Genomic DNA, 13,863 nt, shown 5'->3' on the forward strand with positions numbered 1-13,863 from the left:
CCGTTGAACTTGAATTGTCCAATTTGGAACACCTATTGATTTCGGATCGACCCCAAAACTTGGGCAACTTTATAATATGGTGGGATGAGTCATTTGGTGAGTTTTGAGTGAAATCCAATCGCTAGAAGTATGGAATACACCACCCACTCCAATTAGGAACGAACTGCCGTTGAACTTGAATTGTCCAATTTCTCACACCTATTGATTTCGGATCGAGCCCAAAACTTGGACAACATCATAATATGGTGGGAGGAGTCATTTGGTGAGTTTTGAGTGAAATCCAATCGCTAGAAGTATGTAATACACCAACCACTCCAATTAGGAACGAACTGCCGTTGAACTTGAATTGTCCAATTTGGAACACCTATTGATTTCGGATCGAGCCCAAAACTTGGGCAACATCATAATGTGGTGGGAGGAGTCATTTCGTGAGTTTTAAGTAAAATCCAATCGCGAGAAGTATGGAATACACCAACCACTCCAATTAGGAACAAACTGCCGTTGAACTTGAATTGTCCAATTTGGAACACCTATTGATTTCGGATCGAGCCCAAAACTTGGGCAACATCGTAATATGGTGGGAGGAGTCATTTGGTGAGTTTTAAGTGAAATCCAGTCGCGAGAAGTATGGAATACACCAACCACTCCAATTAGGAATGAACTGCCGTTGAACTTGAATTGTCCAATTTCTCACACCTATTGATTTCGTATGGAGCCCCTAACTTGGGCAACATCATAATATGGTGGGAGGAGTCATTTGGTGAGTTTTGAGTGAAATCCAATCGCTAGAAGTATGGAATACACCAACCACTCCAATTAGGAACGAACTGCCGTTGAACTTGAATTGTCCAATTTCGAACACCTATTGATTTCGGATCGAGCCGAAAACTTGGGCAACATCATAATGTGGTGGGAGGAGTCATTTGGTGAGTTTTAAGTAAAATCCAATCGCGAGAAGTATGGAATACACCAACCACTCCAATTAGGAACGAACTGCCGTTGAACTTGAATTGTCCAATTTGGAACACCTATTGATTTCGGATCGAGCCCAAAACTTGGGCAACATCGTAATATGGTGGGAGGAGTCAGTTGGTGAGTTTTAAGTGAAATCCAGTCGCGAGAAGTATGGAATACACCAACCACTCCAATTAGGAACGAACTGCCGTTGAACTTGAATTGTCCAATTTGGAACACCTATTGATTTCGGATCGAGCCCAAAACTTGGGCAACATCATAATATGGTGGGAGGAGTCATTTGGTGAGTTTTGAGTGAAATCCAATCGCTAGAAGTATGGAATACACCAACCGCTCCAATTAGGAACGAACTGCCGTTGAACTTGAATTGTCCAATTTGGAACACCTATTGATTTCGGATCAAGCCCAAAACTTGGGCAACATCATAATATGGTGGGAGGAGTCATTTATTGAGTTTTGAGTGAAATCCAATCGCTAGAAGTATGGAATACACCAACCACTCCAATTAGGAACGAACTGCCGTTGAACTTGAATTGTCCAATTTGGAACACCTATTGATTTCGGATCGAGCCCAAAACTTGGGCAACATCATAAAATGGTGGGAGGAGTCATTTGGTGAGTTTTGAGTGAAATCCAATCGCTTGAAGTATGGAATACACCAACCACTCCAATTAGGAACGAACTGCCGTTGAACCTGAATTGTCCAATTTCTCACACCTATTGATTTCGTATGGAACCCCAAACTTGGGCAACATCATAATATGATGGGCGGAGTCATTTCGTGAGTTTTGAGTGAAATCCAATCGCTAGAAGTATGGAATACACCAACCACTCCAATTAGGAACGAACTGCCGTTGAACTTGAATTGTCCAATTTGGAACACCTATTGATTTTTTGATCGAGCCCAAAACTTGGGCAACATCGTAATATGGTGGGAGGAGTCAGTTGGTGAGTTTTAAGTGAAATCCAGTCGCGAGAAGTATGGAATACACCAACCACTCCAATTAGGAACGAACTGCCGTTGAACTTGAATTGTCCAATTTGGAACACCTATTGATTTCGGATCGAGCCCAAAACTTGGGCAACATCATAATATGGTGGGAGGAGTCATTTGGTGAGTTTTGAGTGAAATCCAATCGCTAGAAGTATGGAATACACCAACCGCTCCAATTAGGAACGAACTGCCGTTGAACTTGAATTGTCCAATTTGGAACACCTATTGATTTCGGATCAAGCCCAAAACTTGGGCAACATCATAATATGGTGGGAGGAGTCATTTATTGAGTTTTGAGTGAAATCCAATCGCTAGAAGTATGGAATACACCAACCACTCCAATTAGGAACGAACTGCCGTTGAACTTGAATTGTCCAATTTGGAACACCTATTGATTTCGGATCGAGCCCAAAACTTGGGCAACATCATAAAATGGTGGGAGGAGTCATTTGGTGAGTTTTGAGTGAAATCCAATCGCTTGAAGTATGGAATACACCAACCACTCCAATTAGGAACGAACTGCCGTTGAACCTGAATTGTCCAATTTCTCACACCTATTGATTTCGTATGGAACCCCAAACTTGGGCAACATCATAATATGATGGGCGGAGTCATTTCGTGAGTTTTGAGTGAAATCCAATCGCTAGAAGTATGGAATACACCAACCACTCCAATTAGGAACGAACTGCCGTTGAACTTGAATTGTCCAATTTGGAACACCTATTGATTTCGGATCGAGCCCAAAACTTGGGCAACATCGTAATATGGTGGGAGGAGTGATTTGGTGAGTTTTGAGTGAAATCCAGTCGCTAGAAGTATGGAATACACCAACCACTACAATTAGGAACGAACTGCCGTTGAACTTGAATTGTTCAATTTCTCACACCTATTGAGTTCGGATAGAGCCCAAAACTTGGGCAACATCGTAATATGTTGGGAGGAGTCATTTGGTGAGTTTTGAGTGAAATCCAATCGCGAGAAGTATGGAATACACCAACCACTCCAATTAGGAACGAACTGCCGTTGAACTTGAATTGTCCAATTTGGAACACCTATTGATTTCGGATCGAGCCCGAAACTCGGGCAACATCATAATATGGTGGGAGGAGTCATTTGGTGAGTTTTGAGTGAAATCCAATCGCTAGAAGTATGTAATACACCAACCACTCCAATTAGGAACTAACTGCCGTTGAACTTGAATTGTCCAATTTGGAACACCTATTGATTTCGGATCGAGCCCAAAACTCGGGCAACATCATAATATGGTGGGAGGAGTCATTTGGTGAGTTTTGAGTGAAATCCAATCGTTAGAAGTATGGAATACACCAACCATTCCAATTAGGAGCGAACTGCCGTTGAACTTGAATTGTCCAATTTCTCACACCTATTGATTTCGGATCGAACAAAAAACTTGGGCACCATCATAATATGGTGGGAGGAGTCATTTGGTGAGTTTTGAGTGAAATCCAATCGCTAGAAGTATGTAATACACCAACCACTCCAATTAGTAACGAACTGCCGTTGAACTTGAATTGTCCAATTTGGAACACCTATTGATTTCGGATCGAGCCCCTAACTTGGGCAACATTATAATATGGTGGGAGGAGTCATTTGCTGAGTTTTGAGTGAAATCCAATCGCTAGAAGTATGGAATACACCAACCACTCCAATTAGGAACGAACTGCCGTTGAACTTGAATTGTCCAATTTGGAACACCTATTCATTTCGGATCAAGCCCAAAACTTGGGCAACACCATAATATGGTGGTAGGAGTCATTTGGCGAGTTTTAAGTGAAATCCAATCGCGAGAAGTATGGAATACACCAGCCACTCCAATTAGGAACGAACTGCCGTTGAACTTGAATTGTTCAATTTCTCACACCTATTGATTTCGGATCGAGCCCAAAACTTGGGCAACATCATAATATTTTGGGAGGAGTCATTTGGTGAGTTTTGAGTGAAACCCAATCGCTAGAAGTGTGGAACACACCAACCATTTCAATTAGGAACGAACTGCCGTTGAACTTGAATTGTCCAATTTGGAACACCTATTGATTTCGGATCAACCCCAAAACTTGGGCAACATCATAATATGGTGGGAGGAGTCATTTCGAAAGTTTTGAGTGGAATCCAATCGCTAGAAGTATGGAATACACAAACCACTCCAATTAGGAACGAACTGCCGTTGAACTTGAATTGTCCAATTTGGAACACCTATTCATTTAGGATCAACCCCAAAACTTGGGCAACACCATAATATGGTGGTATGAGTCATTTGGCGAGTTTTAAGTGAAATCCAATCGCGAGAAGTATGGAATACACCAACCACTCCAATTAGGAACGAACTGCCGTTGAACTTGAATTGTCTAATTTGGAACACCTATTGATTTCGGATCGAGACCAAAACTTGGGCAACATCATAATATGGTGGGAGGAGTCATTTCGTGAGTTTTGAGTGAAATCCAATCGCTAGAAGTACGGAATACACCAACCCCTCCAATTAGGAACGAACTGCCATTGAACTTGAATTGTCCAATTTCTCACACCTATTGATTTCGGATCGAGCCCAAAACTTGGGCAACATCATAATATGTTGGGAGGAGTCATTTGGTGAGTTTTGAGTGAAATCCAAACGCTAGAAGTATGGAATACACCAACCACTCCAATTAGGAACGAACTGCCGTTGAACTTGAATTGTCCAATTTGGAACACCTATTGATTTCGGATCGAGCCCAAAACTTGGGCAACATCATAATATGGTGGGAGGAGTCATTTGGTGAGTTTTGATTGAAATCCAATTGCTAGAAGTATGGAATACACCAACCACTCCAATTAGGAACGAACTGCCGTTGAACTTGAATTGTCCAATTCGAAACACCAATTGATTTCGGATCGAGACCAAAACTTGGGCAACATCATAACATGGTGGGAGGAGTCATATAGTGAGTTTTGAGTGAAATCCAATCGCTAGAAGTATGTTATACACCAACCACTCGAATTAGGAACGAACTGCCGTTGAACTTAAATTGTCCAATTTCTCACACCTATTGATTTCGGATCGAGCCCAAAACTTGGGCAACATCATAATATTTTGGGAGGAGTCATTTGGTGAGTTTTGAGTGAAACCCAATCGCTAGAAGTGTGGAACACACCAACCATTTCAATTAGGAACGAACTGCCGTTGAACTTGAATTGTCCAATTTGGAACACCTATTGATTTCGGATCAACCCCAAAACTTGGGCAACATCATAATATGGTGGGAGGAGTCATTTCGTGAGTTTTGAGTGGAATCCAATCGCTAGAAGTATGGAATACACAAACCACTCCAATTAGGAACGAACTGCCGTTGAACTTGAATTGTCCAATTTGGAACACCTATTCATTTAGGATCAACCCCAAAACTTGGGCAACACCATAATATTGTGGTATGAGTCATTTGGCGAGTTTTAAGTGAAATCCAATCGCGTGAAGTATGGAATACACCAACCACTCCAATTAGGAACGAACTGCCGTTGAACTTGAATTGTCTAATTTGGAACACCTATTGATTTCGGATCGAGACCAAAACTTGGGCAACATCATAATATGGTGGGAGGAGTCATTTGGTGAGTTTTGAGTGAAATCCAATTGCTAGAAGTATGGAATACACCAACCACTCCAATTAGGAACGAACTGCCGTTGAACTTGAATTGTCCAATTTCTCGCACCTATTGATTTCAGATCGAGCCCAAAACTTGTGCAACATCATAATATGTTGGGAGGAGTCATTTGGTGAGTTTTGAGTGAAATCCAATCGCTAGAAGTATGGAATACACCAACCACTCCAATTAGGAACGAACTGCCGTTGAACTGGAATTGTCCAATTTCTCACACCTATTGATTTTCTGATCGAGCCCAAAACTTGGGCAACATCATAATATGGTGGGAGGAGTCATTTGGTGAGTTTTGAGTGAAATCCAATCGCTAGAAGTATGGAATACACCAACCACTCCAATTAGGAACGAACTGCCGTTGAACTTGAATTGTCCAATTCGAAACACCAATTGATTTCGGATCGAGACCAAAACTTGGGCAACATCATAACATGGTGGGAGGAGTCATATAGTGAGTTTTGAGTGAAATCCAATCGCTAGAAGTATGTTATACACCAACCACTCCAATTAGGAACGAACTGCCGTTGAACTTAAATTGTCCAATTTCTCACACCTATTGATTTCGGATCGGGCCCAAAACTTGGGCAACATCATAATATGGTGGGAGGAGTCATTTGGTGAGTTTTGAGTGAAATCCAATAGCTAGAAGTATGGAATACACCAACCACTCCAATTAGGAACGAACTGCCGTTGAACTTGAATTGTCCAATTTGGAACACCTATTGATTTCGGATCGAGCCCAAAACTTGGGCAACATCATAATATGGTGGGAGGAGTCATTTGGTTAGTTTTGAGTGAAATCAAATTGCTAGAAGTATGGAATACACCAACCACTCCAATTAGGAACGAACTGCCGTTGAACTTGAATTGTCCAATTTCTAGCACCTATTGATTTCAGATCGAGCCCAAAACTTGGGCAACATCATAATATGTTGGGAGGAGTCATTTGGCAAGTTTTGAGTGAAATCCAATCGCTAGAAGTATGGAATACACCAACCAACTCCAATTAGGAACGAACTGCCGTTGAACTGGAATTGTCCAATTTCTCACACCTATTGAGTTATGATTGTTGCGTCGATTCAGCTGCATCAAAATGGATTCAGCTGCATCCTCAACTTGTGATACTCGCAAGTGCACGAGCCGTTTGGTAGTATAGCATATGTAAGTGCGAGGTCGATCCCACGAGGATTGGTGATTGAATAATCCAATTCAGTTTTCCTACACAAAACAGAAGAACAAGAAAGAAAATAAATAAAACAAGAAAGAAAGAAAAGAAAATAACTCAAGTAGATAAGTTCCCAAGTTCAATTAGATTAACGGATTGATTCTAGCTAAAGTATGATTAAGCCATGGTGTTTGGTCATAACCTTGTGTTCCTAATTCCCTAATTTGATCATTTGTTGTCTAACCTAAAACTAAGCATTAGGAACCCATTAAGCATAGAAGAACAATTTAAACAACCAAGCATGTATCTAATCCCTGTTGTCGAATGTCCATACATACTCTTCTTATTCATAGTTCAATTCGAATTAAAGCATGGTGTCTACTCTTAATTCAAACCAAGATAGCTAACATGCAAGCCTAAATGGTGATCAATCATTCAAACTAGCCTATTAACTTATAAGCATAATGAATAAGAACAAAAACCATAATTAAAACTTGGAAACTAATTAAACTTGAATACTTAAGAAAGAATGTACATTACAAATAAAAGTAAAGTGAAACTAAGAAAAACTTGAAGGAAAATTAAGTAAACTCATTTTACTACAACAATTGACAACTTGAAAGGAAACTAAGAGAATTTGAGGGAGAGAAGGGAAGGGAGCTCTAGAGAAGTGTTTGAGAGCTCCCCCCCTTGGGGTGTGATTTATGAAGCTTGAAGGCTTCTCTATTTATAGGGCTAAGAGGGAGGAACAACATGATGAAATCCAACACCACAATTCCTCTTTTAATACAACCCATAACTCACACTTCATCTTGTCTATGTTAGTGTGGTTGGAATCAATCTCATCCCATACTTCTTTTGCTGCACCTCAAGCTTTCTTCACATGGGATCAAAGGTGATCAATTGTGGCTGCCTTTTGCTGCCAACCCATGTGGTCTTCTTTTGGTTGTTGAACAAAAACGAGTCTTCTGAACCAGACTTGGTGTAGGAAGGCCAGAGGTTTCAAAACTTATCCAATGGGGCTCAAATTTGGATATGTTATACTAGACACCCATTGGAACAACTTCTATGAAGAAAGTATTCCCATCGGAGCAGTAGAAGTGTGCGTTTTGGGCCTTGCAAGTTGGCTGCCGAACAGAGACTGGAATTGACTTCATTTCATTTCTTTGCTTTACATGCATGCACATGCTTTCTCTATAATAACTCCAGCATGTACCAACTTTCTCCTTTAGAATTTCATAGCTGGAATGCCTCCCCACTTCACTCATTACGTTGGATCCAAAGTCAGTTGCAGCATGGGTGAGGCACATGGCTTAAAGGAGGAGACAAGGCTCAAAGCTGGCAGCTGCAAATCCTCCTGAGCATGGTTTAGTGTTGGACGGGCTAAGGACTCCACATATGTTCAATTGGGCTGAATTTTGGATATGTTATACTAGACACCCAATTGAACAACTTCTATGAAGAATGTCTCCTCATCCGAGCCCTAGAGAATGCTGATCCAAGGCCAAGAAGTTGACCTACGAAACTGGGCTGGAAATGGGCTGTAGCCAAAATTAGTTTGTCTTTAAGCTCATATTCCTCATATGCCAATCAGCCCTTAACATGCATGGATTGCAACAAATCTCTTGCTATCTTAACCTACAAAACACACAAACAGAAGTAAGTGACTCAAAATAAAGAGAAACTAAGCAAAATCACTAAGTAAAGAAGGCATGCAAGTGTATGAAATTATGGACTTATCAAAACAGAAAATGGATTAAAAGCACAAGTTTAACTCAATAACGTAATCAAATCATAAGCTAGAAGGGTACAAAATGATATACAATTATGAACCGATCAATGATCGAGCCCAAAACTTGGGCAACATCATAATATGGTGGGAGGAGTCATGCAGTGAGTTTTGAGTGAAATCCAATCGCTAGAAGTATGGAATACACCAACCACTCCAATTAGGAAAGAACTGCCGTTGAACTTGAATTGTTCAATTTCTCACACCTATTGATTTCGGATCGAGCCCAAAACTTGGGCAACATCATAATATCGTGGGAGGAGTCATTTGGTGAGTTTTGAGTGAAATCCAATCGCTACAAGTATGGAATACACCAACCACACCAATTGGGAACGAACTGCCGTTGAACTTGAATTGTCCAATTTGGAACACCTATTGATTTCGGATCGAACCCAAAACTTGGGCAACATCACAATATGGTGGGAGGAGTCATTTGGTGAGTTTTGATTGAAATCCAATCGCTAGAAGTATGGAATACACCAACCACTCCAATTAGGAAAGAATTGCCGTTGAACTTAAATTGTCCAATTTGGAACACCTATTGAGTTCGGATCGAGCCCCAAACTTGGGCACCGTCATAATATGGTGGCAGGAGCATTTGGTGAGGTTTGAGTGAAATCCAATCGCTAGAAGTATGGAATACACCAACCACTCCAATTAGAAACGAACTGCCGTTGAACTTGAATTGTCTAATTTGGAACACCTATTGATTTCGGTTCGAGACCAAAACTTGGGCAACATCATAATATGGTGGGAGGAGTCCCTTGGTGAGTTTTGAGTGAAATCCAATCGCTAGAAGTATGGAATACACCAACCACTCCAATTAGGAACGAACTTCCGTTGAACTTCAATTGTCCAATTTCTCACACCTATTGATTTCGGATCGAGCCCAAAACTTGGGCAACACCATAATATGGTGGCAGGAGTCATTTGGTGAGTTTTGAGTGAAATCCAATTGCTAGAAGTATGGAATACACCAACCACTCCAATTAGGAACGAACTGCCGTTGAAATTGAATTGTCCAATTTCGAACACCTAATGATTTCGGATCGAGCCCAAAACTTGGGCAACATCATAATATCGTGATAGGAGTCATTTGGTGAGTTTTGAGTGAAATCCAATCGCTGGAAGTTTGGAATACACCAACCACTCCAATTAGGAACGAACTGCCGTTGAACTTGAATTGTCCAATTTGGAACACCTATTGATTTCGGATCGAGCCCAAAACTTGGGCAACATCATAATATGGTGGGAGGAGTCGTTTGGTGAGTTTTGAGTGAAATCCAATCGCTGGAAGTATGGAATACACCAACCACTCCAGTTAGCAATGAACTTCCGCTGAACTTCAATAGTCCAATTTCTCACACCTATTGATTTCGGATCGAGCCCAAAACTTGGGCAACATCATAATATGGTGGGAGGAGTCATTTGGTGAGTTTTGAGTGAAATCCAATCGCTAGAAGTATGGAATACACCAAACACTCCAATTGGGAACGAACTGTCGTTGAACTTGAATTGTCCAATTCCTCACAGGTATTGATTTCCGATCGAGCCCAAAACTTGGGCAACTTCATAATATGGTGGGAGGAGTCATTTGATGAGTTTTGAGTGAAATCCAATCGCTAGAGGTTTGGAATACACCAACCAATCCAATTAGGAACGAACTGTCGTTGAACTTGAATTGTCCAATTTCGAACACCTATTGAATTCGGATCGAGCCCAAAACTTGGGCAACATAATAATATGGTGGGAGGAGTCATTAGGTGAGTTTTGAGTGAAATCCAATCGGTAGAAGTATGGAATACACCGACCACTCCAATTAGGAACGAACTTCCGCTGAACTTCAATTGTCGAATTTCTCACACCTATTGATTTCGGGTCGAGCCCAAAACTTGGGCAACATCATAATATGGTGGGAGGAGTCATTTGGTGAGTTTTGAGTGAAATCCAATCGCTAGAAGTATGGAATACACCAACCACTCCAATTAGGAACGAACTGCCGTTGAACATGAATTGTCCAATTTGGAACACCTATTGATTTCGGATCGAGCCCAAAACTTGGGCAACATCATAATATGGTGGGAGGAGTCATTTGGTGAGTTTTGAGTGAAATCCAATCGCTGGAAGTTTGGAATACACCAACCACTCCAATTAGGAACGAACTGCCGTTGAACTTGAATTGTCCAATTTGGAACACCTATTGATTTCGGATCGAGCCCAAAACTTGGGCAACATCATAACATGGTGGGAGGAGTCATTTGGTGAGTTTTGAGTGAAATCCAATCGCTAGAAGTATGGAATACACCAACCACTCCAATTAGGAACGAACTGCCGTTGAACTTGAATTGTCCAATTTCGAACACCTTTTGATTTTGGATCGAGCCCAAAACTTGGGCAACATCATAATATGGTGGGAGAAGTCATTTGGTGAGTTTTGAGTGAAATCCAATCGCTAGAAGTATGGAATACAACAACCACTCCAATTAGGAACGAACTGCCGTTGAACTTGAATTGTCCAATTTCTCACACCTATTGATTTTGGATCGAGCCCAAAACTTGGGCAACATCATAATATGGTGGGAGGAGTCATTTGGTGAGTTTTGAGTGAAATCCAATCGCTAGAAGTATGGAATACAACAACCACTCCAATTAGGAACGAACTGCCGTTGAACTTGAATTGTCCAATTTCTCACACCTATTGATTTTGGATCGAGCCCAAAACTTGGGCAACATCATAATATGGTGGGAGGAGTCTTTTGGTGAGATTTGAGTGAAATCCAATCGCTAGAAGTATGGAATACACCAACCACTCCAATTACGAACGAACTGCCGTTGAACCTGAATTGTCCAATTTCGAACACCTATTGATTTCGGATCGAGCCCAAAACTTGGGCAACATCATAATATGGTGGGGGGAGTCATTTGGTGAGTTTTGAGTGAAATCCAATCGCTAGAAGTATGGAATACACCAAACACTCCAATTGGGAACGAACTGTCGTTGAACTTGAATTGTCCAATTCCTCACAGGTATTGATTTCCGATCGAGCCCAAAACTTGGGCAACTTCATAATATGGTGGGAGGAGTCATTTGATGAGTTTTGAGTGAAATCCAATCGCTAGAGGTTTGGAATACACCAACCACTCCAATTAGGAACGAACTGTCGTTGAACTTGAATTGTCCAATTTCGAACACCTATTGAATTCGGATCGAGCCCAAAACTTGGGCAACATAATAATATGGTGGGAGGAGTCATTTGGTGAGTTTTGAGTGAAATCCAATCGGTAGAAGTATGGAATACACCGACCACTCCAATTAGGAACGAACTTCCGCTGAACTTCAATTGTCCAATTTCTCACACCTATTGATTTCGGGTCGAGCCCAAAACTTGCGCAACATCATAATATGGTGGGAGGAGTCATTTGGTGAGTTTTGAGTGAAATCCAATCGCTAGAAGTATGGAATACACCAACCACTCCAATTAGGAACGAACTGCTGTTGAACTTGAATTGTCCAATTTCTCACACCTATTGATTTCGCATCTAGCCCAAAACTTGGGCAACATCATAATATGGTGGGAGGAGTCATTTGGTTAGTTTTGAGTGAAATCCAATCGCTAGAAGTGTGGAATACACCAACCACTCCAGTTAGGAACGAACTGCCGTTGAACTTGAATTGTCCAATTTCTCACACCTATTGAATTCGGATCGAGCCCAAAACTTGGGCAACATCATAATATGGTGGGAGGAGTCATTTGGTGAGTTTTGAGTGAAATCCAATCGCTAGAAGTATGGAATACACCAACCACTCCAATTAGGAACGAACTGCTGTTGAACTTGAATTGTCCAATTTCTCACACCTATTGATTTCGCATCTAGCCCAAAACTTGGGCAACATCATAATATGGTGGGAGGAGTCATTTGGTTAGTTTTGAGTGAAATCCAATCGCTAGAAGTGTGGAATACACCAACCACTCCAGTTAGGAACGAACTGCCGTTGAACTTGAATTGTCCAATTTCTCACACCTATTGAATTCGGATCGAGCCCAAAACTTGGGCAACATCATAATATGGTGGGAGGAGTCATTTGGTGAGTTTTGAGTGAAATCCAATCGCTAGAAGTATGGAATACACCAAACACTCCGATTAGGAACGAACTGTCGTTGAACTTGAATTGTCCAATTCCTCACACGTATTGATTTCCGGTCGAGCCCAAAACTTGGGCAACTTCATAATATGGTGGGAGGAGTCATTTGATGAGTTTTGAGTGAAATCCAATTGCTAGAGGTTTGGAATACACCAACCACTCCAATTAGGAACGAACTGCCGTTGAACTTGAATTGTCCAATTTCGAACACCTATTGAATTCGGATCGAACCCAAAACTTGGGCAACATAATAATATGGTGGGAGGAGTCATTTGGTGAGTTTTGAGTGAAATCCAATCGGTAGAAGTATGGAATACACCGACCACTCCAATTAGGAACGAACTTGCGCTGAACTTCAATTGTCCAATTTCTCACACCTATTGATTTCGGGTCGAGCCCAAAACTTGGGCAACATCATAATATGGTGGGAGGAGTCATTTGGTGAGTTTTGAGTGAAATCCAATCGCTAGAAGTATGGAATACACCAACCACTCCAATTAGGAACGAACTGCTGTTGAACTTGAATTGTCCAATTTCTCACACCTATTGATTTCGCATCTAGCCCAAAACTTGGGCAACATCATAATATGGTGGGAGGAGTCATTTGGTTAGTTTTGAGTGAAATCCAATCGCTAGAAGTGTGGAATACACCAACCACTCCAATTTGGAACGAACTGCCGTTGAACTTGAATTGTCCAATTTCTCACACCTATTGAATTCGGATCGAGCCCAAAACTTGGGCAACATCATAATATGGTGGGAGGAGTCATTTGGTGAGTTTTGAGTGAAATCCAATCGCTAGAAGAATGGAATACACCAACCACTCCAATTTGGAACGAACTTCCGCTGAACTTCAATTGTCCAATTTCTCACACCTATTGATTTCGGATCGAGCCCAAAACTTGGGCAACATCATAATATGGTGGGAGGCGTCATGTGGTGAGTTTTGAGTGAAATCCAATCGCTAGAAGTATGGAATACACCAACCACTCCAATTAGGAACGAACTGCCGTTGAACTGGAATTGTCCAATTTGGAACACCTATTGATTTCGGATCGAGCCCAAAACTTGGGCAACATCATAATATGGTGGGAGGAGTCGTTTGGTGAGTTTTGAGTGAAATCCAATCGCTGGAAGTATGG

This window comes from Prunus avium, chromosome 8 (genome assembly GCF_965620075.1).
Source record: "Prunus avium chromosome 8, drPruAviu1.hap1.1, whole genome shotgun sequence".
Taxonomy (NCBI): domain Eukaryota; kingdom Viridiplantae; phylum Streptophyta; class Magnoliopsida; order Rosales; family Rosaceae; genus Prunus; species Prunus avium.